The sequence below is a fragment of the Etheostoma spectabile genome, unplaced genomic scaffold (assembly GCF_008692095.1).
Source record: "Etheostoma spectabile isolate EspeVRDwgs_2016 unplaced genomic scaffold, UIUC_Espe_1.0 scaffold00003712, whole genome shotgun sequence".
Classification (NCBI taxonomy): domain Eukaryota; kingdom Metazoa; phylum Chordata; class Actinopteri; order Perciformes; family Percidae; genus Etheostoma; species Etheostoma spectabile.
This window is the reverse complement of record NW_022603064.1, coordinates 21,609-29,567: the sequence shown is the minus strand read 5'-3', so window position 1 is coordinate 29,567 and position 7,959 is coordinate 21,609. Positions and strand designations below refer to the sequence as shown.

General features: G+C 42.3%; 2 non-coding genes across 2 annotated transcripts; one reads left to right on the top strand and one right to left on the bottom strand.

Moving 5' to 3' along the window:
- Positions 1 to 7,457: 7,457 nt before the first annotated feature.
- trnaq-cug (transfer RNA glutamine (anticodon CUG)) lies at positions 7,458 to 7,529 on the bottom strand. The gene has a single exon. It is a non-coding gene; the product is annotated as a tRNA-Gln (tRNA).
- A 101-nt stretch (positions 7,530 to 7,630) lies between these two features.
- On the top strand, positions 7,631 to 7,702 carry trnaa-ugc (transfer RNA alanine (anticodon UGC)). Its single transcript has one exon. It is a non-coding gene; the product is annotated as a tRNA-Ala (tRNA).
- The last annotated feature ends 257 nt before the right edge of the window (positions 7,703 to 7,959 follow it).

The window sequence follows — 7,959 nt, the reverse complement described above, 5'->3', positions numbered from 1 at the left end:
AGAAAAGAAAGTCAACCCCGGATGCAGGCCCATCACCCAAACAACCAAAGTTATGGGAAGCCAAGAGAGTGTCACAGGTCAGTGTGGATAAAGGAATCATTGACTTTATCATTCAAGGGCTACACCCACTCAGTGTAGTTGAGCAGCAAGGATTCAGAGACCTTCTGCTTCTCCTCCAGCCCGATCTAACAATTATGTCTCGTGGCACTCTTAAAAACAAGTGCAACTCTATAGTGCAACTCTGCAGAGGCGCTGTGCTGCCCTAGCTTGTAAACAGCTAAAAGGCTCACACACTTTTTCTGCCCTTGCTAGTGCTCTCAACGATATACACGTGGAGTACAACATCCGAGAAAAGATTGTTTGCACAACAACTGACAATGGTTCAAATTTCATAAAGCCCTTTAGAGTCTATGGTGAGCTGGATGAAAATAACAATCCAGATACTGCACTTCAGGGTGCGAGGGAAAGTACGGGAGGAGAGAGTGATGAAGAAGAGGGGGGAGATATCACAGGTGTCGAGTTTGTTGAAGCCGGGACAATATTGGATGAAGATAATCGCTTGGAATACCAGCTGCCAAAGCACCAACGTTGTGCATGCCACCTTCTCTACCTGATCTCCACTGCTGATGCCTTGAAAGCAAATGGAAATCCAGTGTACAGGCGGCTGTCTCGTTCAGCATTCTCCAAGTGTTCAAGTCTGTGGAGCAAAAGCTCAACATCTACCACAGCTGCTGAAATCATAGAAGATAACTGCAAACTTCAGCTCCTGAGGCCAAATGAGACACGGTGGAACTCCCTTTTCTTTGCCGTGGAGAGGATTGTGAGAATCCTAAAGGAACAAGGAGAAGGAGCAATCACAGCTGTCTGCAGTGCGCTAAAGATACCTATGTATGTACTTACCATTTTATTTTGTAGATTTATTGACTGCAATATGAGGTAGCTTTATATTTATATAATGTCTTGCAGTTAAGGATGGGTTTAAAATTTCTTAATGAATACTTTGATTCCCACTATGATTGAAATTCTATATTCATTAATTGTTTTTGTTTTTATTGTCAGGTTCACTCCTGTTGAGCTTGCTTTTCTGGCAGAGTATACCAAGACTATGAGCCCAATTGCAAAGGCGCTTGATGTTCTCCAGGGAGAGGCCAATGTACAGATGGGATGGTTGGTACCTACAATAACACTACTCCAGGCCAAGCTCCAGCACCTCTGCATTTCCTCCAAGTCCTTTCGGCCTTTGATTGAAGCACTTCTAGCAGGGCTTGAAAAACGTTTTGGACAGATGCTTACAGATCCAGAGCTAATTGCCGCTGCCATTCTCGTCCCCAAGTTCAAGACCTGCTGGACAAGTGATGAATGTATCCCAAAACTGGGTATGTCTTGCAATGTTTACTTTACACTTATAATAGTTTAAAGTCCAGCATTTGCAGTATCCCTAACGTAGTGCAAACAAAATGGCAATATTTATGTAATCATTATATTTTTGGTCAAAATAATGTTATAAACCATCTTAGAGTGTTGACATCTAATTGGTTTTTGTGTTCCATAGGCCTTGACTACATCAAAAGTCACCTGAAGGAACAAGTTGTGGTGAATGAAGGTGATACGTCCCATTCTTCGGAGGAGGAGGACTTTTTTTCAGCAATCAAGCACTCTAGTTCCCAAGAAAATACCAAACAGCTGGAGACCTACCTGGGGTGCCCAGGTGATACAATGGATGTACTGAAGTCTTTCCCAGCAGTATGCCACCTGTCATTGAGGCTTAACACGGCACTAACTGCCTCTGCTGCCTGCGACAGACTGTTCAGCACTGCAGGCCTGATGTTTACATCAAAAGGGCCCGTGTTGATGCCATGAACTTTGAAAACCAGCTTCTTTTGAAGCTAAACAGAGATTTCTGGTAGTTTGGATTCTTTCTCGGTATCATGCAAACACACATTCACACTGATACCCATGTACACACCCACACACACCACACACACACACACACACACACACACACAAACACACACACACACACACACAGATGCTAAAAAAAGGTTATATTTGTTATGTTGACTTAGAAGTTTTTCCACAAGTTTTGAAGGGTCTTGGATGTTCATCCTACATCAAGCACACACAGACTTTGAGCTATAGCAGACCTGGGCATCTTACGGCCCGCGGGCCACATCCGGCCCTTTGTGCGTCCCTGTCAGGCCCATCATAAATTACAAAATAAATTTAAAAAATATCTATGTCGAGTGTGCAATACAACGGTGCTGCTTTTGTTTTGAAAAGCGTTATTTGTGTTACTTCCGTGTGGACGTATGCGCGTTTGTGATTGTGAGTGAAGGTGAACAGCGGCAATCACAAATTACAAAATACATTTTAAAAAACATCTATGTCGTGAGTGCAATACAACTGTGCTGCTTTTATTTTGAAAAGTGTTTGTTATTGACGTATGTCCGTGCGTAACCTGTGAGTGAAGGTGCACAGCGACAAGTGATGCCCGGTTACCCCCCGAGATGTCCGCTCACGCTAAAAAAAGAACAGACTGCCAAGTATTTCTTTACAGAAATTAAAGGTAGAGCCGTGTGCTTAATTTGTGGTAGACAGGACGAAGCACGAGGATGAATACCGGAATCTGTCTGATGAAGAGCACGCAAGGGAGGAGTGTGAACAAGTTCAAAATAAATTGCAGTGATTCAATGATTGTTTTTGTTTTCTTATTTTAATTTCACATAGCTTAATATAATTATTTAAGGATTAAGAGTTTAAATAAAACCATCAAAAGCAATCTGCTTTTGTATAAAGTTAAGTTAAATGAAATTATTGTTATTATTATTATTTATCAGCAGTGCTCGGGTTGCTCATGCGGCCCCCGGTAAAAATTAATTGCCCACCCCTGACCTAGGGACTTTATGTCGTTTCCAATATTGCACACTGTTACTTTAAAAAAACAAGACAACTTATCAAAGAAAAGTTTTTATTTAACTTTTCAAGTAGCGCATCAAACCCTCCCGGACATCCCGGTCTTCTTCCTCTGCACCCTGGGACAGTGTCCCCCCGGCTCTGCTGTCCCATATGCATCCCAGTCGTTGTCATAAGTCTCTCCATGACTCTCATGAAGATTATACGAAGCCCAGCAGGTACCAGAGATCTCACCAGTCAAAGCGTTAATGCTCTGAAACACAAATGGTACACAGCACACATGTTGGTGTGTAATCATGGTTGCTAAACTTCATGTACTTTATATAACGTCTAGTAAATACTAATTTATTATATATAATAAAAATATATAATGTTAGCTAACGTTACCAGGAAACTTAACTAACCCTTTTGTGTCGGCGACCAACGTGCTTTACATATACCGCCCTGTATCACACAGGAGGACTGCAGCAGCTCACAGCAGCTGATCCACTTTGGGGTTGAAAACGCAGAAGTTTCCTAAATCATGTGTTCATGTTGTACCCATTCATTATTGTATTGGTACTGTGTTATTGTAATCATTTGTAATTAATTCCTGTTCATGCACTTGTATATTGTTGTTGGTTTTGATACGGGACACTGATGAAATGTGAGGGGGGGGGGGGTACTTGCCAACAGGCTCCAGACTTGTCAGGAATATCAGAACAGCTGTAGTTAATTTGTTTGTTTGTGGTCTTTTGTGTATTTTTTTAGTTTTACACACATGAGTGCCTTTTTATGTGTGTGACATGTTAGTTATGGTTCTAATAGTTGATAATTATTCTGTAACATAATTTTATGCAATGTTTTTGCCTGTTATGTTTAATTTATCAGCAGTAAAGACAGATTTTTGTTAACAAAATGTTTTTGTGAACATCAAGGACATTCAAAACGGTGATAACTGAAACAGATATACAACACACCCTGTAGACAGGGTGTATATGTATGTACACATGATACATATGTATACAGATTGCAAACAGACCTAAGTACTACACAGATAAAAACATCTGCCTCTGCACCACCAAAGTGGACATAAAATAACTATTAAATATATAAATATATACATGCATATGCCACTGTTGTCCAAACCTACACAGTTGACAGACAGAGACGGCATCTTGGAAGTTTGTGATCAATACTGTATGGTAATGTAACCAAGTGGTGTCCCATTTCATAGGGGTATGTTTTTACCCCTACCACTTACTCCTTGGTTTCAAGGGCCAAGGGGTAGGGGCAAGGGTAGGGGTAAGGGGTAGGGGTAAGACAAAGAAATGGGATTCAGCCTAAATCCTGTCCACTTCCGGGTTTGGCCCCGCCAGATACAGATACAGATAATTCATATGGTTAACAGATACAGATACAGCTGTACTTGCTCATCTTTTTTTAAACACTTCTTGAGTTAATCTTCCACTTTTTTGCCTTTTTACATACGTAACTACAGCTCTGATTTAATACAGGACCAATGTCAGAGATCGTACAGATCTTTCTGCAGACTTTCCCCAGCTAAATACCAATTCCCATACCGGGAATTGAACCAGGGCCACCTGGGTGAAAACCAGGGTTTTCCTTACTATAAGAAGTCTTTAAGAGCAGCAACCAAGACCTTTTGGACACCACTTAGGCCAAATGACTGTAAAATCAAACTAACTGAAAGCTTTCTCAGATCTACTGATTGTAGTTTACAGAGGACTCCTTAAGAATGTGTGTAAAGGTTATGTGCCATTTAGGCAGAATCCAGACTGCTAGACCATATGGGACTGACATGTTGAATAATAACAACAGTGATTTTATGAATACATCCATAGATATGCCAGGAAGCTCTCATTTAATACAGGACCAATGAAACAGATGTTACAGATCTTGCTGCAGACCTTCATCGGCTAGATACCAATTCCCATACCGGGAGTTGAACCCGGGCCACCTGGGTGAAAACCAGGAATCCTAACCGCTAGACCAGACATACTCAACTGGCGGACCTCGGTCCGGGGGCGGACCCAAATGCAATGTCGTCCGGACCGAGACCAAAGATTGTAGGCCTAGTCTTTTCCCACGATCTCAAAACAAGGTTGCTTATCATCACTATGGCAACTGACCTGTATATCAGTCAGTGATTTGGGCTAGTTATCAGTTTTCAGCAAACAGAATTAAACATGGCGTGTTCAAAGCTGGAAAAAAAACGAAAGGTGGATTCAGAAAACCGAGAGTTTAAGGCGGAGTGGACAGAGAAATATGCATTTGTCCTGCCTGCGCGGAGCACAAAACCGATGTGTCTGATCTGCAATGAGACGGTAGCAATCATCAAAAGTTCAAACGTGAAGCGGCACTATGAAACAAAGCATGGGCACTTCGAAGAAAACTATCCCCAAAACAGCGAGGTGAGAACCAGAAAAATAAACCAAATGCAAGAATCATATCAAGCGTCACGAACTGTGATAGTCAGGTCAGCAACCCAGCAAGAGCGCACGACTGAAGCGTCGCTACGAGTGGCATGGGTCTTGGGCAAGCATAAAAAACCATTCACTGACGCCGAAGTTGTGAAGGAATGTATGAACGAGATAGCGATAGCTCTGTATGAGGGAACCCAGTTTAAAGATGACATTACTCAAAAAATAAGCCAAATATCCCTCTCTGATTCTACTGCAGCGAGACGAACTGAAATGCTCGCCGATGATTTATTGCACCAAATGAAAACTGCGGTGAAAAATGCTAATTGCATTTCATTGGCTTTGGACGAATCCACTGACAACACGGATCAAGCCCAACTAATGATGTTCGTCAGATTTTTTGACCCAGAAAAGGGTGCATTTTTCGAAGATGTCTTGGGTGTCAAAACCCTTCTTGGCCATACAAGAGGCAGTGACATTTATGATGCAGTGATGCAGATGTTGCAAGACCAAGGCATAGACCTGAAGCATGTTGTTTCAATTGCTACTGATGGAGCCCCAAGTATGACTGGGAGAGAGAGGGGATTAGTCTCCCTCTTAAAGGCACATCACCCTGACCTCATAGCATACCACTGTGTCATTCATCAGATGGTTTTGTGTGCCAGCTTGGGAAAGGAGTTTTCAGAAATCATGTCAACAGTGATGAAGCTCATCAACTTTTTGAGGGCGTCCTCTGCTTTGCAGCATCGCCTGCTACGCTCATTCCTCACAGATGTGGATGCAGAATTTGATGATTTACTTCTCCACAATAATGTCAGGTGGCTTAGTAAGGGGAAGGTGTTGGAGTGTTTTTGGGCACTGCGGAAGGAGTTAGAAACATTTCTACTGAATCAGACCAGTCCCAAAGCAAAACCATATGTGGAATTTCTCCAAAACAATAAAAATTTGGAAATTGCTGCATTTTTGACAGACATCACTTCCCACCTCAATGATTTGAATTTGAAGCTCCAGGGAAAAAATAACACAGTGTGTGACCTCATGTCAGCTATCCGCGCTTTTCAAAGGAAGCTGGAAATCTACAAAAGTGACCTACAGGAGGGAAGCCTGCTTCACTTCCCAAATCTGAAAAGCCAAGCTGCAGAGCCACAACACTACAATTATGTGGAATTTGTGGACAAGTTGATTGCAAATTTTGAAACCCGTTTTGGAGATTTCCCCCTGGGAAAACAGGTCTTGCTGTGTGTTGAAAACCCATTCCTGGTGAAAAATGTGACCGAATTCTCAAATGAAGCTCTGAAGGTCTGCCCATGGGCTAGTGCTGCTTCTCTACAAACAGAGCTGATTGAGCTTCAAGAAAACCTTGCCCTGCAGGAATCTCTCTGCGACCCTTCCACCTTCTGGACAAAGATGGCCCCTGCAGGTGTCTTGCAGAAAATGGCCCCCCAGATTCTAACTATGTTTCCTTCCACTTACTCCTGCGAGTCAGCCTTCTCAACAATGACAATGGTGAAGAACAAATACAGGGGCAAACTCACCAATGAACATTTGCACCAGTGCCTACGCCTGGCTCTCACACCTTTTGTGCCAAAGTTTAAAGAACTGGTGGCACAGAAGAAGTGCAACTTTTCACACTGACTTGGACAGAACCTATTCTTTGTGCATAGTTCAAATGTTTCTTGTTATGGATTTATCATCTTTTTCGTTTGGAGTTCAAATTTTGGATACGCGACGGCCTCGGACCCTGGAAACATTGGAAACTTGGTGAGTGGACCTTTTCAGTTTGTAGTTGAGTACCCCTGCGCTAGACCATATGGGACTGACCACATGTTAATAACAGGGATTTCATGAATCAATTCATAGTCTGGCTGGAAACAGGCCTTCTCTTGAACATGAATGAAGAAGCTTCTTAAGTAAGTTTTATCTTGAAGCTTTTGAGTGTTCTTTAGGTTTTTATCTGCTTTAACTATTACCGGACAGCGGGGGCACGGAGCAGAGCAGAGCGGCCGTTAGGGAGGAATCCTCCTCCGTGTTCAGCTCCATTTTGAACCTGTAAGCTCACTTTAAACTAGATGTGGAAAGTTGAAAGGTTGATCTTTTTCACCTGTGCTGTGGCTTAAAAACAGGTTCCACTGAGATTTGAACTCAGATCGCTGGATTCAGAGTCCAGAGTGCTAACCATTACACCATGGAACCTTTAAAGGTGTTGCTAGTGTTTGCTTTGCAGTTTCTTTCATAATTTCCACATGTGTGCTATTGAAGGCACACAAATATCACAACAGATCAGTGAGCATTCAGGGGATGTAGCTCAGTGGTAGAGCGCATGCTTTGCATGTATGAGGCCCCGGGTTCAATCCCCGGCATCTCCAACTAGTGTTGTTGTCCTGACTGTAAAAAAGCTAGAAGAGCTCTTATTCTGAAAATGGAAATAATGCAGCAGGACTTAAAAAACAATAAAGTGGATGTTAAACTTAACAAGTCTCTACAAACTCTGCACTTTACCCATGTCCTGCTTTACTCAACAACTGAGAAGGATTTGAGCATGTATAGCACAGTGTTGTGGGTTGTAGTGACCTCCTTGTGTTTATGGTACTTAATGCAAAAATCAGTCTCAATGACCAGATGT